Source organism: Scyliorhinus canicula, chromosome 4, assembly GCF_902713615.1.
Source record: "Scyliorhinus canicula chromosome 4, sScyCan1.1, whole genome shotgun sequence".
NCBI lineage: Eukaryota > Metazoa > Chordata > Chondrichthyes > Carcharhiniformes > Scyliorhinidae > Scyliorhinus > Scyliorhinus canicula.
Window position 1 is genome coordinate 97,928,171 of NC_052149.1, and position 27,299 is coordinate 97,955,469.

At 45.3% G+C, this 27,299-nt stretch overlaps 1 protein-coding gene and 1 long non-coding RNA gene across 2 annotated transcripts in view; one reads left to right on the forward strand and one right to left on the reverse strand.

Annotated features, from left to right (window-relative positions):
• The window catches only part of kcnt2 (potassium channel, subfamily T, member 2), a 1,159,267-nt gene that overhangs the window by 1,111,775 nt on the left and 20,193 nt on the right, over positions 1–27,299 (forward strand). The window lies entirely within an intron of this gene.
• LOC119964833 overlaps positions 1–27,299 on the reverse strand; it is a 90,291-nt gene that overhangs the window by 52,094 nt on the left and 10,898 nt on the right. Inside the window, exon 2 of the long non-coding RNA XR_005460378.1 lies at positions 2,568–2,613. This is a non-coding gene — a long non-coding RNA (uncharacterized LOC119964833). The remainder of the gene's footprint in view (positions 1–2,567; positions 2,614–27,299) is intronic.

Genomic DNA, 27,299 nt, shown 5'->3' on the forward strand with positions numbered 1-27,299 from the left:
CGTCTGGAGATTGGCAGTTGTCGGTGTTTAGGACTGAGGCTGTTGCAGCAATGCCGTCGTCGTGGGGGATGCTGGTGTAGAGTGCCGAGACATCCATTGTGACGAGGAATGTTCCTGGTTCAACTGGTCCATGGGTGCTGAGTTTCTGTAGGAAGTCCGTCGTGTCGCGACAGAAGCTGGGTGTACCTTGTACGATGGGTTTCAAGATGCCCTCGATGTGGCCAGAGAGGTTCTCACACAGGGTCCCATTGCCTGAAACGATAGGACGGCCTGGTGTGTTGGCCTTGTGTATTTTCGGGAGGCAGTAGAGATCTCCAATGCGGGGATTACGTGGGATGAGAGCACGTAGGGTGTTCTGAAGGTCTGGATCTAAGGTCTTGATCAGTCTGCTGAGTTGGCGGATGTGTTCCTTGGTTGGATCTGCGGGTAACTGCCTGTAGTGTTCCTGGTTGTCGAGTTGTCGGTATACTTCTTTGCAGTAGTCTGTTCTGTTCAGTATGACGGTGGCCCCTCCTTTGTCTGCTGGTTTGATGACGATGTTGCGGTTGGTCTTGAGAGTGTGGATGGCGTTGCGTTGTGCTTGGGTGACGTTTGAGGCTGCCTTGTGATTGCGAGTGATGAATCTGGCATTGACACGACTTCTGACGGCTTGAGCATACATGTCGAGTCTAGGGCAGCGGCCTTCAGGAGACGCGACAACGCAAAATTGCTGAGCAAAAACTTATAGCTAAGTTCCGCACGCATGAATGCGGACTCAACCGGGATCTGGGATTCATGTCGCATTACATTCGGCCCCCACCAACAAGCCTGGACTTGCAGAGGCCTACCGACTGAACTGGCTTGGGACAATTCACACCTCTTTAACCTGGAGTTACCTCTCTCTCTGCATCTTTGATGATTTGATTGCCTGCAGGTGCTCGCATTCCGGGGCATCTCTGACTGTGTCTATATAAACATTTCTGGAACAAGCCTTTCCATTCACCTGAAGAAGGAGCCGTGCTCCGAAAGCTCGTGTTTGAAACAAACCTGTTGGACTTTAACCTGGTGTTGTAAGACTTCTTACTGTGCTCACCCCAGTCCAACGCCGGCATCTCCACATCATATCTATCTAGTGTTAGTGGGTTAGTAAATTTGCAGATGACACGAAGGTCGGTGGAGTTGTGGATAGTGCTGAAGGATGTTATAGGTTACAGAGGGACATAGATAAGCTGCAGAGCTGGGCTGAGAGGTGGCAGATGGAGTTTAATGCGGAAAAGTGTGAGGTGGTTCACTTTGGAAGGATTAACAGGAATGCAGAGTACTGGGCTAATGGCAAGATTCTTGGTAGTGTAGATGAACAGAGATATCTCGGCATCCAGGTACATAAATCCCTGAAAGTTGCCACCCAGGTTAATAGGGCTGTTAAGAAGGCATATGGTGTGCTAGCCTTTATCAGTAGGGGGATTGAGTTTCGGAGCCACAAGGTCATGCTGCAGCTGTACAAAACTCTGGTGCGGCCGCACCTGGAGTACTGCGTGCAGTTCTGGTCACCAAATTATAGGAAGGATGTGGAAGCTTTGGAAAGGGTTCAGAGGAGATTTACTAGGATGTTGCCTGGTATGGAGGGAAGGTCTTACGAGGAAAGGCTCAGGGACTTGAGGTTGTTTTCGTTAGAGAGGAGAAGGCTGAGAGGTGACTTAATAGAGACATATAAGATAGTCAGAGGGTTAGATAGGGTGGACAGTGAGAGTCTTTTTCCACGGATGGTGATGACCAACACGAGGGGTCATAGCTTTAAATTGAGGGGTGGTAGATATAGGACAGATGTCAGAGGCGGTTTCTTTACTCAGAGAGTAGTAGGGATGTGGAACGCCCTGCCTGCAACAGTAGTAGACTCGCCAAATTTAAGGACATTTAAGTGGTCACTGGATAGACATATGGATGAAAATGGAATAGTGTAGGTCAGATAGGCTTCAGATGGTTTCACGGGTCGGTGCAACATCGAGGGCTGAAGGGCCCGTACTGCGCTGTAATGTTCTATGTAATGTTCTATGTTCTATGTTATATTTGTTATTATTAATCCAGTAACATAACCACTATGCTACCATACTCTGCAAATGCACTGTACATCAAGGTAAGTAAATAAAAAGTAAACGTTTGCCTAGGAATTGGTTTCCTCCAGTAATACATTTTTGGGCCAGTGTTTAAGTTACTGTAGGCATGGAGAATTTGAGGGAGATCTTGCATAACAGATATAAATTCACAGGGTTGATTTCTGTTTCAGGCAGTTGCTCTGGACACTTGAAAATCACCAGCTGCTATTTGTCAGTTGGTTCTCCGCCAGCAGAGATAGGGAATTAAGGATAACACCTAGGATTTGGTCTCATCAGCTCTAATTCTTTTCTTCAAAAATCAAATCAATCAGTATAAATCTCTCCCCAAATTCTCAAAAATGATCCACAAACAATGAGGCAACAAGAATGAGGAAACACCAATTAATCTGATTTATTGGAATCTTGGTTGAGGAAAGAACGTTGGCCAAGACACTCGACTCTTCTTTGAGTAATGTATAGAATTCTAATGCCTACCTGATCTCCACGGACAGTTTAACTTCTCTGAAGGTTTGCAGGATTTCTAAGACGGGAGAAAAGCAAAGCATGTTTATCTGCCGGATTGATTTAAATATCCTAGTTTAGGTTTTATTGCTAAAAGCACAAACTGCAAATATATTAATTTAATATTTCAATTTTTGCTTTTATCTGGGTCAATGCAAGTTCTGTACTTTCTTATAGATCCGCACAGACAGTTGTGACATATAGCTGCGTTTGGAACATTCATTTCAATTCATAAAAGATAAATTTGAAAGTAAGCATAGTTAACAATAAAATTGAAGTCCCCCTGCATGCATTTGGCTGAGATTGTTCACCTCACATGTGGACTTAGTGGCTTCACTTTAGATTATTTTGAATGCCAGTGCAGTAATTCAGTTTTATACACTATAAACCCGACTGTACAGTGGGCAATTGAAGCGTATTATTTAGTTCATCAATATAAGACACCCTCTGATATGTCATTATATCCTTGTACATTTCCCCAGTTCTAGAAGTGTACGAATTTAATAAAAACCATACTTGTATCAAAACGCTCATAGCAAAAGCTGTTGGTTTATGTTAATCAAATTTCTGGTGTCTTGCTAAGTTGAGGGATCTGATCAAGTGCCTCTCATGTCTGCACTTGTAACTCAATCCAACAATGTTCTGATCTCGATAGAAACCAGTAACATGTTTATTTTTAGTTTAGAATCAAAAACACCAGCGGCGGGGTGCTCCGTTTTGCCGGCAGCCCAGGTGTTTCCCAACGGCGTAGGGCTGCCCCACAATGGGAAACCCCATTGAAGGCTGGCGTAACGGAGTATCCCGCCGGTAGGTTGAGGCAGAAATGCGGCGCAGCGGCACGGCACATTCCGCCGCAGGTATTTACCAAAGGGAACAAAATATTATTTCTATCACATGGCTGACCAGGAATCTCTTCTACTCCTACCTCCTTTTATTAACGTGTGCTGGAAGGATTTGCAAGTTGACACATGTTTGGCCATGTTATGGTTTAAACAAAATAATTTTACAGGAATCAAAGAACATGATTACTACTAAACTCCAGTCTGTTTTAAAAAATATATATTATTTATTTATTCACAGGATGTGGGCGTAATTGGGCAAACATTTGTTGTCCATCCGTAATTGGTCTTGAACTGAGTTTGATGCAAAATTGGCTCTTTAAATCTCCAACTGCCGTCCCACAGTTGTAGACTCCACAATCAACAGTAGTGTCTCTACCATCTTTGACGTAGCCCTCTCTGGTCCTGGTCTTAATGTTCTTCTATTGCATCTAAAACTCTCACTCACTCTCAGCTTGACTATCCCTCAAAGTCAAACTCACTGTTAGGGGTCCTTGGGCGGGATCCTCCGAGCCTCCGTGCCAAAATCTCGATCGGCGCGGGGCAGGAAATGGGTATCAAACCCGATATCGGGTCCGCGCTGCTCCCGCAATTCTCCGGTCCGAGGAGAAACGGCACCAATCATGCGCACGGCCGACGCAGCGCTGGTCGGGGGCCATTGAAAGAGGCCCCTGCAGTGATTCACCGAGTCCAGCTGGCCGAGTTCCCGACGGCGTGGTTCTTTCATGGTCCCACCCATTGGGAACTCGGCGAGTCCGCAGCCACCCTGGTGGGGGGGCCTATGTTTTCGGTGCCGGTCCGCGGTGTGGGTCAGCCATGTTGCATGGGGCATGTGCAGACACCCGACCGGAGGTGCAGGGCCCCGAATCAGCAGCCGGAGCTGCAAGGAGTACTCCAGGGCCCTACTAGCCCCCTGAAAATTGGAGAATCACCCTGGACTTTCTCCAGGTAAGTCCAGAGTGATTCACACGCGTTGTTTCGCAGGCGTGGGGACATCGCCCCATTATTGGAGAATCCTGCCCCTTAAGTTAACAAAAGTTTGAAATATTTTTAGTCAACATAGAACTTTTAACTGAATCCTACTTGAAAAAAATGTTTCCTGCAGCAAGTTTGTTCTAAAACTAAAAAACAAATCTCTGTTTGAGACCAGAGCCACACCCACAATCTTCTTCTTCTTCCGCTCTCTGCCCAAAGTCAGCTCCACCCCACATCACCATGACCTCCACCATGGGTGTTACAAGGAGGCAGATTCCGAAAACACACCAGCCAGAACAGGGAATGAACCCCACGCTGTTGGCAACAATCTGATCCACAACGACAGTACAGCCAAGTTGAGTCCAAGTTGCTGTGGCAATATAAGCACTTACATGTATGTTGTAGTTCAGAGCGGTAAATAATGATGGTAGAGTTTCCAACTTGCTTTCAAACACACGGCTTACAAGGAGTCTCTCCCACTCTTACCATCTGCGATTGAAACGTGGTGAAAGACTTGCAAGTTGATTCTGAACCTGTTTGGCTGTGTTATGGAAGCCATATAGCCTTGGAATGGGACTTAAACCTGAAGCTTCTGGTTCAGAAGGTCACTCACATAACCCACAATCTGCTCACCTGTAGAATTAACTTTTTGTTGACCCTTTGGCGTTCTATTATCTCACAGGCAATATGGTCACATGATCAGTCGCTGGAAGCCAGGTGCTTTAGCACATGTAATCTCCTAGAGAAGCGTAATTCTTAAAGGGATCATTACCCCAATATAAAACACAGCTTTTCCCCAAACGCTCATGAGCCATCACAAAACCAACCTAGTCAATTATCAGTAATCCAGCCCATATTTACATATCGCAGACTACGGTCCTCTCTGAACATCTGCTCCTGAACTGAAACATTGCATTTTGGAACATCCTTGCTTGTTTTACTTAACCATGTGACAACACATTGGGAGCCTTGCTGACTACCAACCTTGCAAGCCACATGATCTTCGTGCCCTAAAATAACTGTTTAATAACTTTTCAATGCCATCACTGCACCACCAACAGACACCGTCTCTTAATGTTAATTAGTCCCCCTCAAGATTTCAGTGCCAGCAATGGTAGCCAGAAGTCTCATGCTACTATACTCCCAACAGTGGAGCGAGAGGTGGGAAGTGGAAACAGAAGCTCTGGCATGCTCTGAACAACAGCCACTGTTCGTAAGTGGTGGAGGAACTGGTAATGTCACTAAAACAATGTTTCATTCATGCCCTTCATGGAATGAAACCTGACATGAGATCGAGACCCAAACTGTACAGTTGACCCTTATTGTCCTCTAATATGGCCTAACAACCCAAGCAAAGGCCGACCACCATTTCAGGATAACAATAAAGTGGCAAAACACATGGCATTGCCAGCATTACCCCAGTCTCAATGACAAACGTAAAATGTTCTCCACCTGCAGATATATACTGCAAAGTATATATGGGGGCCTCACGGTAGCATGGTGGTTAGCATCAATGCTTCACAGCTCCAGGGTCCCAGGTTCGATTCCCGGCTGGGTCACTGTCTGTGCGGAGTCTGCACGTCCTCCCCGTGTGTGCGTGGGTTTTCTCCGGGTGCTCCGGTTTCCTCCCACAGTCCAAAGATGTGCGGGTTAGGTGGATTGGCCATGCTAAATTGCCTGTAGTGTAAGGTTAATGGGGGGATTGTTGGGTTACGGGTATAGGGTGGATATGTAGGTTTAAGTAGGGTGATCATTGCTCGGCACAACATCGAGGGCCGAAGGGCCTGTTCTGTGCTGTACTGTTCTATGAAAGTACGATATTTGTATTTCTGCAGGAAAAGACAAGAATTTTGCAAAGAGAAAGATCTATCAACCAGTTAGACCAATAACTAGTAGGGTAGCATGGTGGTGCAGTGGTTAGCCCTTCTGCCTCACAGCACCGAGGACCCAGGTTTGAGCCCAGCCCCGTGTCACTGACCGTGTGGAGTTTGTACATTTTCCCCTATCTGCATGGTTCTCACGCCCACAACCCAAAAAGTTGTGCAAGGTAGGTGCTAAATTGCCCCTTAATTGAAAAAAATAATTGGGTACTCATAGAATCATAGATTTACAGTGCAGAAGGAGGTCATTCGGCCCATCGAGTCTGCACCGGCTCTTTGAAAGAGCACCCTACCCAAGCCCACACCTCCACCCTATCCCCATAACCCAGTAACCCCACCCAACACTAAGGGCAATTTTGGACACTAAGGGCAATTTAGCATGGCCAATCCACCTAACCTGCACATCTTTGGACTGTGGGAGTAAACCGGAGCACCTGGAGGAAACCCATGCACACACGGGGAGAACATGCAGACTCCGCACAGACAGTGACCCAAGCCGGGAATCAAACCTGGGACCCTGGAGCTGTGAAGCAATTGTGCTAACCACTATGTTACCGTGCTGCCGGTGCTACTCTAAATTTATTTTTTTTTAAAGATTAATGACTAGATAATTCACTTTGAAAGTATCAGTTGAGGGGAAAATGTTGACCAAGATATCCGGAATCCTGAGATTCTGAATAATATCATAAGATCTTTAACAAACAGCCAAACGGCAAGATCATAGATTAATATCTCATCTAATAAAGGATACTTATGCAATGCAGCACCTCTGTGCAGTAATGCTTACTTCTGTGGAGCAGTATCTGAATCCACAACACGCTGATCCCAACCAAGCCAAGTAGTTATGTTTTCATTTGACCTTTCCGTGCTCCTTACTTTGTGTTATGCTCTGTTATAAAAAATTCCTGAAATATTGGGATTCAATATATTATAGCCTTTGTAATGTTAGGATCTCACAATGTTTTAGTATACTACCATGCTCTAAACTTGAAATCGATCACTGTACTATCGTCAGCCGACTGTGATTTTATTGGTAATAGAAATACAAACTAAACTACATTTACGCTGACTGAGTATTCAGGAAATGATTAAATGAATTTGGATAAACATCATTTCCTAAATTAAGCTGAGTGACATGTAGAAAATAAATGGGAATTAGTTCTGGCAGTGTGCATAACTACCCAAGTCCATTACTCAATTCCTGACCCACCATCTGTGAAGGGCCATGGGACAATCATCAAGGTAAATCTGCAAGTTAGTGTTGTCAGTTCACATTTAATGATCTATTTGGTTTTAGTTCTCTGTTACAAATGCATGAAGCAGGGAGATACAAATTGGCCTGTGTCATCTTTTTGGATACAGAGGTCATGATTTGCGAGCTGCTCCCCTGCCCCTGATGGTGCAGAAGGAACAAACAGTTAGGACCAGTATTCCTTTTTCCCAGTTTTCTTTCAGTGCTGTCAGGTGCTGCCAGTACACACGAGGCCTGATGTGGTGCCTCCTTCCCACCTCTTCAGACTGTTGGGCGGCTGTCTCCCCATCCTTACCGGTTGCCTCCTGTTTTTCTGGTGCAAGTTCCGCTGCTGCAGGATCCCCCTCGAGCAGCTCCAGCTTGTACAGCCTCAGTGCATCCCCCAGGGCTACAGCAGCCAGGAAGAAGGTCACCATTCCTTGTTGGATTCCGAAGTCTATTGTCTACAGGGGGTGAGTCAGTCATGTTAGCGTGGTGCGTATCCTCGTGCCCAAGCAGGTCTGCACTGTAGACCCTGCCCTGTTCCCCCGTCCAGCTACTGTGGACGTTGCCCTTGTGCAGGCCATGTGCTGCCCTGACGCCCAGTTTGGGAGGGGGGTGGGGGGTCTGGAGTTGACCCACCCATTCAGCCGGTGTCACTTTGCACAACCGCGCATCACAGAGGGGGGGTCAGTGGGATGAGCAGCAAGATGGCTGCCTTGCAGGCCGCCGTAATGGCGGTCCGTACCTGGATGCCCGGTCCTATAGGGGATCGCCTCAACCCCACGGCTGATCCCCTGGTCACCACCCCATCACCCACCACCACCCGTCCGTCCCAGGTCTGGCAGCCCATGGTCATGCCTCTGCATGTGGTGAGTCAATGGCATGAGTGAGCTGAGGGCAACCCCCCCCCCCCCCCCCCCCCCACACACACACACACACACGTGGATAGCAAGTGTGTGACCTCATTTGCAGGGAAGGTTCCTCTCTTTCTCTACCTCATCGGCCACAGCGTCCGTTTTCCGATTTTTGAAACTACAAGTAAAACTTGCCATTGGTAATTCCTCCCGGTGCATCGCGGAGACCCCTGAGAATACCGGGTCAGGCCCGCTAATGATATGTGGATAACATTTACTGTACATGCAGAATAGCTGCATTGATACCGCTGGCAAGGCATCGGAGCATCGCATTCTGGTGGGTGCCCAGCACTAGCCATGATTTTGGCCTCATGACCGATTCTCTGCCCAAACTTCTTTCCCGATGTCTCGTCGCCAAAGGAGAAGCCCCTGCTATGTTCTTCCTCTGGAGCTGAATTGCACTAGTTTTATGATCCCCTTGCGGTTGTAAAGCAAGATGCAATTTAACATTTATGCATGGTGTGGAATATGAGGGATTCCCAGGGAATCCCGCTATCAGGCTGCCATGTTGAGCAGGTGGCCCGATAGAGGTCCTGGGCCGGCACCTCCCGAACCGCAAATCAGCCCCAACCTGCCCGCCCATCAAGCAGCAGTTCCCCCAGTCCTGGATTGTCTGGGTGCCCCTCACCCCAAGTAGGGGGGTGACCTGACCTGCCCCCCCCCGGATCCATGTAACAGGGAGACCCACCCACCCAGAGACCCCTGTAATAGGGGACTCCCACAGGACAATACAATCAAACTGAAGTGTTTCCCTCTGTGCATTCACTAACTGACTGTCTTGCTAGTGACTTTGCCTGTCCGAGTGCTCGTACACAGCACTGCACTGCAGTTGGAAAACAGCTGACTTTTATTGGAAGAGGCTGTAAATGGACATGAAGGACAACCTGGAGCAATTCTGGCCCCCAAGGACCTGTCTTCAGCCTACATCACCTCTGTACGGACAACAACAAGGGCAGTGACAGAGTGACAATGGTCGGAGCTCAAATGCTGTCATGCTAAGTGAGGACAGCAGGTTCACGCTCCACGGAGCCATGACCACTTTCCTGAGGTAGAGCCAAAGCACCAAAGCAATCCTCGGAATCTGTTAGAGGATTAATGGCTGGACTGCTGTCTGAGCCTACAAGTTCCTGAACACTGCTATCTGCAGCCATGATGCCAAAAAATTGAACTGGCATGGCAGAAAGCTGGACTTCCATGGCCATAAGCTACAGAACAGTAGTTTCTCTCTGTGCTGCAATGGATGCTGACACATCAATCTCTATGAGGCTTCAAGTGCTGTCACCATTTCCAAGCTGGGAACTGGATATGAGCAGGTCCAACCGTGTCATGAAGTCCTGTGCCAAGAGGGAACCTTACATGGACCAAAGGTTCTGAGGCAGGCCGACCAATGCAACAAGCATTTCTACATGCCTACCCATTTGGGTTCTGATATAGGTCACTCCCCTCCCCACAGAAAGTTTCTGCAACCTTCCCTGCAAATGAGGTCACACACTTGCTATCCACGTGTGTGTGTGTGTGGGGGGGGGGGGGGGGGGGGGGGTGCCCTCAGCTCACTCATGCCATTGACTCACCACATGTGGATTCTAACTCTATATTGCCCTGTACGATAAGCGTAGTGTCAGTATTCATGCTTGTAGCTGCAATTGTCAGATTAACTGCTGCAGCGTCTACATATCTAGTGTAGCTCTTGTCCTTCATGACGAGGTGACACAGCCTGATGAAGCTGCAGTTCTTGGGCATCAAAAAGTAGAAATGCAGCAGAGGAAAGATTTGGGTGGAGGATCCAGGGTTGCTAGGTCCTGGTCACACAATCTGCAAATGATGGTTCATTCCAGATAACAGGAAGAGGGTGAGGGAGGCTTGGGGATTTTCACAGTGACTTCATTGCAGTTTTAGCCTACCTGTGACACTAATAAAGATTATTATTAAAATCCGTCATGAATATTTTCAGCAATGCTGGATGCAGTGGTCACGGGGAGGTGGTGGTATACTGGTATTGTAACTAGACTGGTAATTCAGAGACCCAGGATAATACTCTGGGGACCCAGGTTCAAATTCCACCATGACAGACAGTGGAATCAAATCCAATAAATATCTGGAATTAAAAGTCCAATGATGACCATGAAACAATTGTTGATTTGCCTGGAAAAACCCAAGGTGATTCATGAATGCCCTTTAGGGAGGGAAATCTGCCGTCCTTACATGGTCTGGCTGATGTATGACTCCAAATCCACAGCAATGTGGTTGACTCTTAAATGCCCTCAGAAATGGCGTCGCAAGCCACACAATTGTATCAAACTGCTCAAAGTGAATAAAAAGGAAAGAACTCAGAGAGTAATAAGGGCGTGGAATGCCGTGCCTGCAACAGTAGTGGACTCGCCAACACTAAGGGCATTCAAATGGTCATTGGATAGACATAGAACAGTACAGCACAGAACAGGCCCTTCAGCCCTCTATGTTGTGCCGAGCAATGATCACCCTACTCAAACCCACGTATCCACCCTATACCCGTAACCCAACAACCCCCCCCCCCCTCTCTTAACCTTACTTTTTAGGACACTACGGGCAATTTAGCATGGCCAATCCACCTAACCCGCACATCTTTGGACTGTGGGAGGAAACCGGAGCACCCGGAGGAAACCCACGCACACACGGGGAGGACGTGCAGACTCCTCACAGACAGTGACCCAGCCGGGAACCGAACCTGGGACCCTGGAGCTGTGAAGCATTTATGCTAACCACCATGCTACCGTGTTGCCCTTAGCAGAGCTGTGACTTACATTTCTTCTTGATCCCAACTCATCATGAAATGAAATTCGCTTATTGTCACGAGTAGGCTTCAAATGAAGTTACTGTGAAAAGCCCCTAGTCGCCACATTCCGGCACCTGTTCGGGGAGGCTGTTACGGGAATTGAACCATGCTGCTGGCCTGCTTGGTCTGCTTTCAAAGCCAGTGAATTAGCCCTGTGCTAAACAGCCCCTATTAGAACAGGCCCTTCGGCCCTCGATGTTGTGCCGAGCAATGATCGCCCTACTCAAACCCACGTATCCACCCTATACCCGTAACCCAACAACCCCCACCTTAACCTTATTTTTAGGACACTACGGGCAATTTAGCATGGCCAATCCACCTAACCCGCACATCTTTGGACTGTGGGAGGAAACCGGAGCACCCAGAGGAAACCCACGCACACACGGGGAGGATGTGCAGACTCCGCACAGACAGTGACCCTGCCGGGAACCGAACCTGGACATATGACATATGGACGATAAAGGAATAGTGTAGATGGGCTTTAGAGAGGTTTCATAGCGAGGGCCAATGGGCCTGTACTGCGCTGTAATGTTCTATGATCTATGTTCTGTGAAACTCGATGGACCACTCAGCACGAACCATCTGGAAACCACAACAATAAACCCAGCCCTGTCGACCCTGCAAAGTTCTCCAGACTAACATCTGAGGGTTTGTGCCAAAATTGGGAGAGCTGTCTCAGACCGGCAACAGCCTGACATACCTTGCAAATAACATCCCAGAGACCACTATCACCATTTTGGTTCTGTCAATGAAAGGGCAGACAAATGGTAGATGAGTTTTAATGCACAGAAGGGTGAAGTGATTCATTTTTGTAAGAGGAATGCAGAGAGACAATATGAAATAAAGCATGCAATTCTAAATAGCAGGCATGGGCGTATATTTGCATAAATCATTAAAGGTGGCAGAACAGGTTGAGAGCACAGTCAATGAAGCAGACACCATCCAAGGCTTTATTAATAGTCGCATTGAGTACAAAAGCAAGAAAGTCATGTTAAACATTGCATAGAACACTGTTTCAGCCTCAACTACAGTATTCCAGTTCCCGATGCCACACTTCAGGAAGGATGTGAAGGCATTAGAGCAGAAAGGTTTCACAAAATGGGCCCAGGGATGAGGAACTTCAGTCACATACATTAACTGGAGAAGTTGGGACAGTTTTCCTTGGAGAAGAGAAGCACAAGAGGAGATTTGATAAAGGTAATCAAAATCATGCGGCTGGATTCTCTGTCAGCGGGATGTTCCATTTTGCCGGCAGCCCGGGGGTTTCCCGACGGCATGGGGCTGCCCCACAATGGGAAACACTTACTGGGAGGAGGAGCTCCCACAAATATCCCCATCCTCAATGATGGGGGAGCCCAGCACATTTGTCACTCAGACAAGCGTGTAAAACTCATTGGTTCTGAGTTGTTCCCTGCAGTTACAGGCCACTTTCTCCTGAAAGAAAGCGGGAAAAGTGTCAGTGAGTGTGTGTTATATGTTTGTGTGATGTGTCTGCCATAGCTGAACAGCAGGAGGTGAGAGGTGAGTGTGAGACTGCTAGCTTTGTAAATTGTGTGACGGTGAGATGGAGTATGATCAGCTGCTCCTATTCCTTTCTGAGGATGTGCCTTCAGGGCTTCCGGCCTCGTATGCTGTCTCCTTCTTCCTTTCCACCTCCATCTCTAAGGTTTCCAGCAGCACATAAGAAAACCTGGGAACCCTTTCACGAGCCTGTTACTCAATTGCAGTGTTTTATCTTCCAGACAAGCCTTCCTGAAACTATTGAGGTATCTTCTGTTGCATCTTCTTCAAGAAGGACAGACTACCTTTAAGAGATCCAGGCTAGCTGTGCTCTGTGCTAGCTATGCATGCTCCTGGATCCCCTGCTGACTTTCTAGCCAGTGAGCAGCACACCTCACACAGAACAATATTATATAATCACAGAAATGAACAGGGAGCATGGAGTTTGCACATGGCCTGCATCAATGGGACCAGGCATGGGTCAATTGGACAATGCTAACCCCTCAACAGTAAATAGGTTTTATTGAATATTTCTCTCAAAGTCATTTTGGTAGAAAGAGTGTTTGAATATATGTGGATGTATGTGAAAATCCGTAAATTTATCCAAAAAGGCAATATGAGAGAATGCAGAAAGTTACAGATCCATGGGTAATGTAAGCTCAATAGAGGCAGACATTAACACCTATAGGAACATGGGTACAGTAATAGGCTATTAAGTCCCTCAAGCCTGTTCCATCATTCATTTAAATCATGACTGATGTCCACTTTGGACAGACAAGAAGTTCCTGAACAATAAGAAATGAAGTTTGAACCAGATCTCTTCACAAAATAGCTACCAATGTAGAAGATGGATCTATCCAGGAACAATCAAAAAGGAACCGACATCACAGATGAAGATGGAGGTGCATCTCTGCCATTCCAGCAGGCTGACACCAACATCTTGGAGGAAGAGGAGTCAATTAACTCTACTACACTGAGGTTGTACAAGTGTCTGGAATTATTGATGAAGCTTCAAGCATGTCTGCAATAAGTCACACTAATTAGGCTGCTAATATATCTAATCGGCTTGCTATCAAATGTGCTGAATTGTCAAGGCTACAAGGACTGTGACCGTAATCTAATCTCACTAACTTTATATAAATTATATATATATATATATATATATTATATATATTAATTCTATCTTAAGAAAATTTGCATCAAGGAAACCTAGGAGGCAACAAATGCAGTCAGCTCTTTTTGATTGAACAATCCCAGCTATCCACCTTCTAACTATAGCTATCAATCTGTTACTGCTCCAGAAAACTATCTAATTGTATAGTGACCCCAAAAGATTGTCTGTTTAAATTGAATACCTGGTGCATGCTTCTACAAGTCCACGGGCCTTTGGATAAAAAAATTCTGCCTGACATGACCTTTTACTTCTAATTTTTTTATATCTCATGTCCCCCGGTATTTGAAATATTCAGCATTGTGAACAACTTTCCTGGATCAACCACTTCAATTTCCTTCACAATCTGAAAAAATACATTCGGTCACCTTGAAACCTCTTTTCCCAACAGACAGACAATCAGTCTAACACCTTAACCCTTTCTGTGACTTAAATTGTTGATCCTCAGTATCCTTTCTTTCAATACTCAAGGGCAATAAAATCTCTTTTATGATTGTGAATAATACGACTTCAGTAGAAAATAACAAAATATTTTTAAAGTAACAATAGAAAGTGCAGAAATATTTTTTGCATTAATGCAATAAAATTATAGGTATGAAATAAAGATGCATATCCCACAAGAGGTCTAATGAATGGAAACTGTTATTTCATACAAAATTAACCAACATATATTGCGACACCTTTCAATTACAGACATAGCTTTTCTCTGGTTAACAGGACTTGAAGCAAAGCTTATAGATACAGCCACTCTAATTTATTATGTAAAATATTTTGAATGTGAAGAATTTTTAAGATAATTGATGCAGTTACAAATTACACACTCAAGGATGAAAATGGGTTATCAAAGATGAATGGCAGCAGGTTTCCATGTGGAATGAAATAAAGAGATATACCATGGTGATAACTTTCCAGAAAATATAGCTTTCTAGAAAATATGGTTTTCAAGTTTAGACATTTATCGAGACCCATTTCTTTTGTGTGACATGGTAACTGCATGAAGCCTTCAAAGCACATTTACCTGCTGCTGAGAAGTTCACTCACTAATACAATCTATTTATAGAAAAATTCTCATAATTAAATTATGAAAATTCATTCATCTGTCGTTATGGTCCAAAATGCTACTTCAGGAATACAGAGCATTGCAATGTTCCCATATTTGAAATCCTGCCCTTTTTATTGATGAATAGAATTAGGCTTTATGAACACGTACTCTATCGTGTGTGTTTCTGACCTTGAGCTGTCAACCTATTTTGCGATGGTAATTTTAAAACGCTTAAAGATGAAGATAGAGTTACTCAACGGGGCATTGGCCTTACCCGTTGGTCAGCATCTATAATTTTCATTGTGTCCTTTTTATTATGCAATTACATTCAAACAGCTTACACACAATTTTAATATGGATTTTTAAACATGGCACCTTATTTCCCTTTCACCCTTTTAGCCTTAATTGGAAATGTGTAGATCACTAATTAAGGCATGCTTAGTAAGTATCCTACTCAGGAGATTTATTGTGATTGATGTGGTGTACGGATTCATTTGGGTTCTGTCTAATTGCTGAATCTTCCTTTTAAATCTGATTCATTATCCTGGGAAAACCATGGTGCTTTCTGACTGCAACATAATTTCCAGAATAATGCAGTAGTATCGGTTGTCATAGAGTTTTGATGCCTTGTTAAGCTATTTATGCTAATTAGAGCAGTGAACATCTATTTCAAATGAATCAAGGACTCATTTTGCTATCCGTTATTGCTTTATATATGATAATAGAACTGAAAAACTACAGATATGTCTTTTGTTTAGGACTTTGATATCCACAGGAGGTTAGGTTTAGCAAGGGTAACATGCAATGTAATCTGGTCTTTTGCTTTATTAGGTGGAAAGCTGTCCAACTAATTAGTAATATGGACACAAGAATTATTATGATCCGTCATGTTAGTAAACTAAAATATAGATTACATGGAAAACATCATAGACTATTGATATTTAAAACAAAACATATTTTGTGCCAAGTATAGCCTTGAAATAATTTTTCTGAATTTATGTTCACTGCCCAACAAATTTGCTACAGGGCATTTACCTGCTAATAGTTTTTAAGCTTGTCTATTTGAGTTGGATTTGATTCCTGTCCCCAGAAGATAAAGGCGGCAGTTCTAATTTACAGGCTCCTAGTTTTATAGTTTTTGTTGCGGAATGGCAGTATAAACTGCTTATTTCACGAATATTCACCTCACTAAACCAGGGTTAGCAGTGACTATATCATACCTTGCAGCATAGGGAACTTTTAAGCATAGACTGCATATGCAATGTGTGTATCTGCATCCTGCAATCATAAGCTTCAGTAACAACACAACTAACACATTTCCCTGGTATGATTCTATAAAATAAAATATATTGGCAACATTGGAAAAGTGTACAATTAAGATGCAAAACTGATTGTTTTATAACCACTAATCTCTAACAAAATTCTTCTGTTCAAGTGAGCTATCATGGGATTTTGTGCAGACACGTGCATAACAAGGCACTGTAATTGTGTATCTGCCTATTTAACCATCATTGCTATTGAGATCAGTTAATTGAATCCCAGTTGATGTCATTTTCAATTTGCCAGTCCAAGAAACAACAGACAGCATGCTGGTGAATACACCTCAATATAGCTTTGCATAAAGTATTGAGGGAGGACAGTTTTTGCATAAAAACCTAGGCCTGAATTTCACCCATGGCATGTGTGAATCAATAGTGGGCTCGGAAGCAGATGCGATGTCTGCCGCTGCCTGCGATTGACTCTTGACCCATGTTTCACCGTGGATGGCCAATTACGGCATGTAATGTGCACTGAGACTGGCTCAGCATTGCCAGGGGGAGCACGGAGGGCGCAGATCTAATAAGGTCTGGGTGGGGGTGTTTAAATATGCTCAGTGATCTCACAGTAGTCTAAAAGAAGATGCCAGGAGCCTCAGGGAGCTGATGATATTTCAGGGACTCCTTCCAAGCACTAAGTATGGTTTCAGGACCCGCTGCCCATGCCCGGCAGGAAGGCAATCTGCTCCCCGTTTCTCGGATGAATGCCAACCAGTTCCTCTGGAGGCAGTGATGGCCTGGCAGAATATTTTAATACTGCAGGATAGTAAGAGAAGGCCGCTTCAGCAGATGAAGAGGGCATGGACTGAATTGGCTGCCTATGGTTATCAGGTATGATGTGGTTTGTCACACCTGGTTCCAGTGCCACAAAAGGTTCAATGACTTTTTGCGCATTCTGCCAGGGTGAGCACTGAGTTCCTCATGTGTATAGATGCCTGAGTGGGTGGCAGGACTTCCTTGCATACATGGTGTACAATGCAGAGTGAGAAATGGCACATAAGCCTGTGCCATGAAAGGTTGGAAATGTGCCAGGTAGCCTTGGATACGTGTACAAGTGAATTATGCAAATTTGATGCATCTTACAGAATTGGTATGGAATGGCAATTAGGGGGTGGGAAATAATGGATACACTTGTTGAGCATGATCTAATGGAAACGTTTCTAAGTGTCATTTCAGACCTTTTGCTTTGTCCTTCCTGCTGGCCCAGCACCCCTTCCAGCCACACCTCTTTTCACAGCTCGCAATATGGGATAGTGTCCACAGATATCTGCCCTCCTCTCCTTCTGTCTCTCTCCTCCTTTTCTGAGGAGGTCCCTCAAGCAGAATAAACAAGGCCCATACTCTTAAGATTATTACAGAGGATTCTGCATTGAAGGGGCATCTCAAAAGAAAGCTCCTGTAAATGCTGTGAAATCGAGATCACCGGCACATAGAAAAAATGACAAAATCTTTAAATAAAACAACTCCCAACAAAACTCATTTCAATCCACCTTGCCAATATCCTGTGTCTCTTTTATGCTACCCCAGATATAGAAATTATGAAAAACGTGAAGTCCACCTTGCCGAAGGTCTGTGCGCCATGCAAAAAAGCACATGGGCCGTTCAAAATCGGGGATTATTGCCTTTTAAGTGGAGTTAACTGGCCCTTTAATTGTTGGGGTGGGGGAGGGGGTCTTCTTGCCCGTGCTCCTCTACTTCAAATTCCCCCTTGCCTTCTTACTCACATAAACATTCGTTATCTTGTTTAGCACCACCCTCTTCACCTTTGGTCTTTGTGTCCCATGTTGTAAGGTGTTGGACATTGTTCAGTCGGTTTTATTAAGGTATTTGTAACCTTAGGTATTTATTAATTACAGAAACTATATACATAGGTATAATAAAAATCTAAGCTAGGAGCTGGCTCCATGCTCGCCTCTACACACTGCTCCATCCAACATTAAACCGACCCTTAGTTGCGCTCTCTTACATCACGCTGTGGTCGGTACTGTAACCAGTCCCACATTAACGATTTATTTGGCAAACATTTCTATACAACATCTCTCTTTAGTCCCATTATCTCAGCCACAGGAAAGTGACGCCTAACACCCAGTCACTTAAATCCAAACTTCCATATTTGAACTGTCCAGTCTTTGGTCCTTTTTCCACAATACTTCTGCAGCGGTCAGTGTGTCAATCTTAATCTCACATGTGCATTTGATGCCATTATCCATAGCAGATATAATATTCCGTACCACCCTGACCACTGTCCATGCAAGTGCCTTCATCTCCCCTGAATTAAGCCAAGAGATGCAGGCATCACTGTTTATGGGACATCAAATTTGGAATGAAAGAAAAGGGTGAAGGTGCAGGAAAATGGCCATACAGGTTCCACATGCATAATAATAGCACCATAATAATAGCACCTCACCAACACCTCTCACAGCCCCTTCACTGTAATTGTGTAATCAGAATGCTTGTTTGCCATTCAGTTCTGGAAGAATCACAATATGAACTAAATATTGGGAATCCATTATCTGAGGTGTTTGCCACAAACTCCATTCCCTCTCGCCCAATTCCATTCCCCTCTTTGGCTCTTCTCCATCTCAAATTCACTATTCTCTATGTAACCTCCTCCAAAATTCTGCATTCCCCAACTCTAAATTCTTGTACATCCCTGACTCCCGTGTTCTCCGTTAGCAGCAGTGCCTTTAATGGACTAGCTCCTGAGCTCTGGAGTTCTCCCCTTAAACTTGTCCAACCCTCAACCTCACTTTCCGATTTATCTTTTGACCGAACTTTAAGCCATCCACCCTGATATCTCTCCGTTAGATTCTGTATCAATGTTTGCCTTGTTCTGCGCTTCCATTGCGCACTTTGGGATGTTGCTCTATGTTATAAAGGTGCTATATAAATCTAAGCCATTGTTGCTGACAGTTCAGTATAGCAAACACTTTAAGGGTAGGGAAAGCACCTGCTGAGGCATCCAAATATATCCATACTCTGATGGAGTAAGCAGTGAATTTTTCAATCATCCACCTGGAACCTGAGAAAACTGCAGTGTACTGCCCAGTGCTGGAGTAGAGTGTTTTAATCCTTCTAGAGATCAACGTTGAAAATGCATAATTTCAAGGTAAGCTGAGTATTTACTGTAACCGAATTTATATTCTGTATTTTTCATTTCGTCAAACTGTCAGCAATGTTCACTCAACCAGTTTCTCATATAATGCCGTTTTGCTGTGGCAAACAGGGTTTTGCTGAAGAGTTGCGCTGTACTGCAGCGACATCACATCCTAACTAGGTTTTCTAGCCCTGTAATACCTTCGCCATAAATACTTCTTGTTCAGTTTAATTTGGATATGGCACAGTTTTGTATATCTTTTCCAAGTGTTGCCAAAGCAGGGTGTGGATATTATGTCTGGTCTGGCAAAATCAAAGGAAGGGTAGGAGAAATGATCAAGGAAGTTAGAGGCATTGCAGTTCAATGTCTGTTCTGAGGAAGTCTTACAACACCAGGTTAAAGTCCAACAGGTTTGTTTCAAACACGAGCTTTCGGAGCACGGCTCCTTCTTCAGGTGAATGGAAAGGCTTGTTCCAGAAATGTTTATATAGACACAGTCAGAGATGCCCCGGAATGCGAGCACCTGCAGGCAATCAAATCATCAAAGATGCAGAGAGAGAGGTAACTCCAGGTTAAAGAGGTGTGAATTGTCCCAAGCCAGTTCAGTCGGTAGGCCTCTGCAAGTCCAGGCTTGTTGGTGGGGGCCGAATGTAATGCGACATGAATCCCAGATCCCGGTTGAGTCCGCATTCATGCGTGCGGAACTTAGCTATAAGTTTTTGCTCAGCAATTTTGCGTTGTCGCGTCTCCTGAAGGCCTCCTTGTAGAATGCTGACCCGGAGATCAGAGGCTGAATGTCCTTGACTGCTGAAGTGTTCCCCAACTGGAAGGGAACAGTCCTGCCTGTTGATAGTCGCACGATGCCCGTTTATTCATTGTCGCAGTGTCTGCATGGTCTCGCCAATGTACCACGCTTCGGGACATCCTTTCCTGCAGCGTATGAGGTAGACTACATTGGTCGAGTCGCACGAGTATGCGCCGCGTACCTGGTGGGTGGTGTTTCCACGTGTAATGGTGGTGTCCATGTCGATGATCTGGCATGTCTTGCAGAGATTACCCTGGCAGGGTTTTGTGGTGTTGTGGTTGCTGTTCTGAAGGCTGGGTAATTTGCTGCAAACAATGGTTTGTTTGAGGTTGCGCGGTTGTTTGAAGGCCAGTAGTGGGGGTGTGGGGATGACCTTGGCAAGATGTCCATCCTCGCTGATGATGTGTTGGAGGCTGCGAAGAAGATGTCGTAGTTTCTCCGCCCCAGGAAAGTACTGGACGACGAAGGGTACTCTGTCAGTGGTGTCCCGTGTTTGTCTTCTGAGGAGGTCGGTGCGGTTTTTTGCTGCGGCGCGGTGGAACTGTCGATCAATGAGTCGAGCGCCATATCCCGTTCGTACGAGGGCATCTTTCAGCCTACGCTGAAAGACTCTGCCACCGCACCTCTGTCACACTCCTCAAACACCTCGTACACCAACTCTACAGCAGTCGACGCAACCTGGAAACCAAGAGAGAGGCCATATTCTCAACTTGCGCTCAGGACACAGCAGACCAGCTGCGGAACACCGCCAAACAGATGAGACAGCAATACTATGCCACCTACATGCACACCAAGAACAGGAAGCTTGAGAAACTTGGCATCACCACCAGCAGCAATCAAGCTTCTCCCGGTACAACAGTCGAAAACAATACAGGGAAATCCATTGTCAACTTGTCAGACTACACCCTTCAACCAGACGAAATCGAAGTCCTCAGCAGAGGGCTCAATTTCTGCACCACCACCAAAATGGACCCCATCAGTCTCGCGGCAGATACGGAGGAATTCATCAGGCGAATGAGGCTCCGGGAATTCTTCCACAGACCCCAAGAGGCCGACAGCGAACCCAGGGACACGACCAATGAACCGGAACAGCAGACCGCGAGATCTGCAGTGCAGCAACCGAAAAGGAAAGAGTCAAATTGGACCCCTCCGGAAGGCCGCTGCCCTAGACTCGACATGTATGCTCAAGCCGTCAGAAGTCGTGTCAATGCCAGATTCATCACTCGCAATCACAAGGCAGCCTCAAACATCACCCAAGCACAACGCAACGCCATCCGCACTCTCAAGACCAACCGCAACATCGTCATCAAACCAGCAGACAAAGGAGGGGCCACCGTCATACTGAACAGAACAGACTACTGCAAAGAAGTATACCGACAACTCGACAACCAGGAACACTACAGGCAGTTACCCGCAGATCCAACCAAGGAACACATCCGCCAACTCAGCAGACTGATCAAGACCTTAGATCCAGACCTTCAGAACACCCTACGTGCTCTCATCCCACGTAATCCCCGCATTGGAGATCTCTACTGCCTCCCGAAAATACACAAGGCCAACACACCAGGCCGTCCTATCGTTTCAGGCAATGGGACCCTGTGTGAGAACCTCTCTGGCCACATCGAGGGCATCTTGAAACCCATCGTACAAGGTACACCCAGCTTCTGTCGCGACACGACGGACTTCCTACAGAAACTCAGCACCCATGGACCAGTTGAACCAGGAACATTCCTCGTCACAATGGATGTCTCGGCACTCTACACCAGCATCCCCCATGACGACGGCATTGCTGCAACAGCCTCAGTCCTCAACACCGACAACTGCCAATCTCCAGACGCAATTCTGCAACTCATCCGTTTCATTCTAGACCACAACGTCTTCACCTTCGACAACAAATTCTTCATCCAGACGCACGGAACAGCCATGGGGACCAAATTTGCACCTCAATATGCCAACATCTTCATGCACAAGTTTGAACAGGACTTCCTCACCACACAGGACTTTCAACCGATGCTATACACCAGATACATCGATGACATTTTTTTCCTTTGGACCCACGGCGAGACATCACTGAAACGACTACACGATGACATCAATAAGTTCCATCCCACCATCAAACTCACCATGGACTATTCTCCAAATTCAGTTCCATTCTTGGACACACTCGTCTCCATCAAGGACGGTCACCTCAGCACCTCGCTTTACCGCAAGCCCACAGATAATCTCACGATGCTCCACTTCTCCAGCTTTCACCCGAAACACATTAAAGAAGCCATCCCCTATGGACAAGCCCTCCGTATACACAGGATCTGCTCAGACAAGGAGGAGCGCAACAGACACCTACAGATGCTGAAAGATGCCCTCGTACGAACGGGATATGGCACTCGACTCATTGATCGACAGTTCCACCGCGCCACAGCAAAAAACCGCACCGACCTCCTCAGAAGACAAACACGGGACACCACTGACAGAGTACCCTTCGTCGTCCAGTACTTTCCTGGGGCGGAGAAACTACGACATCTTCTTCGCAGCCTCCAACACATCATCAGCGAGGATGGACATCTTGCCAAGGTCATCCCCACACCCCCACTACTGGCCTTCAAACAACCGCGCAACCTCAAACAAACCATTGTTTGCAGCAAATTACCCAGCCTTCAGAACAGCAACCACAACACCACAAAACCCTGCCAGGGTAATCTCTGCAAGACATGCCAGATCATCGACATGGACACCACCATTACACGTGGAAACACCACCCACCAGGTACGCGGCGCATACTCGTGCGACTCGACCAATGTAGTCTACCTCATACGCTGCAGGAAAGGATGTCCCGAAGCGTGGTACATTGGCGAGACCATGCAGACACTGCGACAATGAATAAACGGGCATCGTGCGACTATCAACAGGCAGGACTGTTCCCTTCCAGTTGGGGAACACTTCAGCAGTCAAGGACATTCAGCCTCTGATCTCCGGGTCAGCATTCTACAAGGAGGCCTTCAGGAGACGCGACAACGCAAAATTGCTGAGCAAAAACTTATAGCTAAGTTCCGCACGCATGAATGCGGACTCAACCGGGATCTGGGATTCATGTCGCATTACATTCGGCCCCCACCAACAAGCCTGGACTTGCAGAGGCCTACCGACTGAACTGGCTTGGGACAATTCACACCTCTTTAACCTGGAGTTACCTCTCTCTCTGCATCTTTGATGATTTGATTGCCTGCAGGTGCTCGCATTCCGGGGCATCTCTGACTGTGTCTATATAAACATTTCTGGAACAAGCCTTTCCATTCACCTGAAGAAGGAGCCGTGCTCCGAAAGCTCGTGTTTGAAACAAACCTGTTGGACTTTAACCTGGTGTTGTAAGACTTCTTACTGTGCTCACCCCAGTCCAACGCCGGCATCTCCACATCATGTTCTGAGGAAGTTATTGTTCTCCATGGGGAACTAGATTGGGTAGCCCCTGAATACAGACATGGGGGCAGCAGTTCCTCTCACCTGTACGAGGAAAGTTGTTGAATATCAAGTCATTTTAGTAAAGGCAGCACGACATTTATTACACTGTCCACCATTTAATAATGCCACACTTATCGTGAGAAGCCACGTGTATGGGGAAATTAGTGCTGGTCAATTACAAGGTGATGCTTCTCATATGTTAAACGTGTCGGTTCCTTTAGACACTAGCAGTTTAAAAGGAATCTGCTGACAGTCCTGCTTCATTCCATGTCAGTTCAAAAATCATAGATTGGAGATAATGCTGCACTCCGAATAGTTGATCACAGAGCTGGAATCTTATCACCCATTTACTTCCTTCTGCATACCCATTCTGTATCAGTGTCTCTAAAAGATGATACATTGGTGTGAATTTGGAGTTGATTTTGGATCATCCTGTGACAGACCAGAGTCTGTCTCTTAATAAGCAAGACAAAGGGAATGCTGTAAATCTTCTGCAGAGAAAGTTTCTTGAGTAGTGAGAAGGCCTTGTAAATGAGAAGGTCTAGTAAATGGTGGTGACTGTTGTTTTTTTTTGTATAAATTTAGAGTACCCAATTCATTTTTTCAAATTAAGGGGCAATTTAGCATGGCCAATCCACCTACCTTGCACATAGAACATAGAACATAGAACGATACAGCGCAGTACAGGCCCTTCGGCCCACGATGTTGCACCGACATGGGAAGTCAAAAACTAAAGGCCATCTAACCTACACTATGCCATTATCATCCATATGCTTATCCAATAAACTTTTAAATGCCCTCGATGTTGGCGAGTTCACTACTGTTGCAGGTAGGGCATTCCACGGCCTCACCACTCTTTGCGTAAAAAACCTACCTCTGACCTCTGTCCTATATCTATTACCCCTCAATTTAAGGCTATGTCCCCTCGTGCTAGCCACCTCCATCCGCGGGAGAAGGCTCTCACTGTCCACCCTATCTAACCCTCTGATCATTTTGTATGCCTCTATTAAGTCACCTCTTAACCTTCTCTCTAACGAAAACAACCTCAAGTCCATCAGCCTTTCCTCATAAGATTTTCCCTCCATACCAGGCAACATCCTGGTAAATCTCCTCTGCACCCGTTCCAAAGCTTCCACGTCCTTCCTATAATGAGGCGACCAGAACTATACGCAATACTCCAAATGCGGCCGTACCAGAGTTTTGTACAGCTGCAACATGACCTCATGGCTCCGGAACTCAATCCCTCTACCAATAAAGGCCAACACACCATAGGCCTTCTTCACAACCCTATCAACCTGGGTGGCAACTTTCAGGGATCTATGTACATGGACACCAAGATCCCTCTGCTCATCCACACTACCAAGAATTTTACCATTAGCCAAATATTCCGCATTCCTGTTATTCTTTCCAAAGTGAATCACCTCACACTTCTCTACATTAAACTCCATTTGCCACCTCTCAGCCCAGCTCTGCAGCTTATCTATGTCCCCCTGTAACCTGCAACATCCTCCCACACTGTCTACAACTCCACCGACTTTAGTGTTGTCTGCAAATTAATTAATCTTTGGGTTGTGGGGGTGAAACCCACGCAAACACAGGGAGAATGTACAAACCCCACATGGACAATGACCCAGAGCCAGGATCGAACCTGGGACCTCAGTGCCGTGAGGCAGCAATACTAACCACTGCACCATCAACCTATTAGAGCTTTAATGTTCAAACCTTATAGCAGACTAATTGCTTGAACACCAACAAAGTTTAGAGATTGTACTGTTGAGCCTAGATCCCATTTTGACCAATGGATAGAACATCCAAGGATTGCAACATGAACGGTAGTGTGATGTTTTCTCTGCTAGCAGATCCTAAATTATCAACTTAATGATGATAAAGGATTGCAAACAGCTTGAAGTCTTTACCTGAAGGGTTATTTGTAGACTTGGCAATTAACATGTCAAGTTACTGCAGAGCAGCAATCAAATAAACAAATAGAATGCTAAACCATATTGCTGAATCAGTAGAACATAAATAATTTGCTGTCATGCTCTGAAGTGTACAGTGATCTGGTTAGACAGTGCCACTAGTGCTGTGAGCAATGTTGATAGTGGAAGACTTTCATGCCCTACCATCAGGGCAGAGAAGAATATCAAAGCTCATCTCCAATGTCAGAATTGAGTTACAAGGAACATTTGGAGATGTTTGAGCTCTTTAATCTTGGAAAAAAGCAACGAAGAAGAAACTTCAGTAGTTACACAGGACAGTAAAACATGTGGGAAATGTAATTGTGGAGCTTAGCAGGATTGTGAGGTGAATGTTCAAAAGAGAACTGAACCAGTTCCTGGCTGGGAGCAGACACCACCGCATACAAAATGTTGTTGGAATACTTAGCAACATAAACTTTGGTTAATGTGATGTTTTGGGCTAGTTTGATAGCTTTCCTTTTTCTTTTATCTGAATTGACGTTGGGTTTTTGATCTGTTTCCTTTGCCTCTTCCCAGGAGATTATATGACGTTGCTGACAGAGCTGTTGGGAATAATGATACTTAAGGCATCGGGATATGGTGGGGATCACTTGACATACCAGCTATTCTTTTTTTCTTCATTTTTGGGCATGATGAGGAAAGAATGATACTTGCATAAAACAAATAAATTCTTGAATTCATACAACACCTCCACAATTTCAGGACATCCCAAAGCACTTTACTGTGAAGGAAATATTTTTAAGTAGTGAGGTGACAGCCACAATTAGACAGTGATGTCAGAATGGGCAGGATTCTCTATCGGCGGGATCCTCCGCTTCATCAGCAGTGCGCTCACGCCCACGGATTTCTCGTCACTGTGGTGGTGCCCACAATGGGAAATCCCATAGGCCGGCTGCCTGGATGGAGGGTCCCGCTGCTGGCGGGGGTGTGCCATGCACCTCGAACAGCATTATAGTTCCAGTCTTGTGCTCAGGTCCCTGGAGTGAATCCTGACTCTCAAACTTTCGGAGGCAAGAGTGTTCACACATCGAGCCACAGCTGATACTATGTTTATGCAAAGCTAAGAACAGAGTCCTTGACTCTAAAATGGCCCAACAATGCTTTAGCTTTGAACCCAGTTTTGTCAAGAAATAAGGACTAAAATAATTTTTTTAATACTTTTCAGTAAAACCTACAGAAAACTGAAGAAAAATTGACTCAAGCACAAACATGGTGAACTCCCTTCACATCGATGTGACATTACACCCACCTAAAAGCCATTATCCTACAATGACAAATAGCACTAGTACAATGCTAGTTTGGATAAGTAAAATCACAATTTGGTAAAGGAACACTGGGCCCCAAGTTCATCAAGCAGTTTGACCAACATGACTATTACCCAACCCTTATTTCTCAAGAATAAATAAATGTTTCTTAGAAATTGAAAGGGCAACTTAATTACAATAGGAGTGCCTTTTCACCTAAAATAGGATAATGATTGGGATTGGTCTATTATTGAACAAATGGCCATCTTCCATGCCGCATTTTTAATTGTACAACACCAAATATATAAACATAATTTGAATTGTTTGATTCGTTGGGGGAAATGTGTTGGTAGCGGTCAACTCCACTTCAGATCTATTATGAATGCAGCAAGTCTCTCACTCTCAGGGGTCAAGGTAATGATGCTTTGATGTTTGATGCAT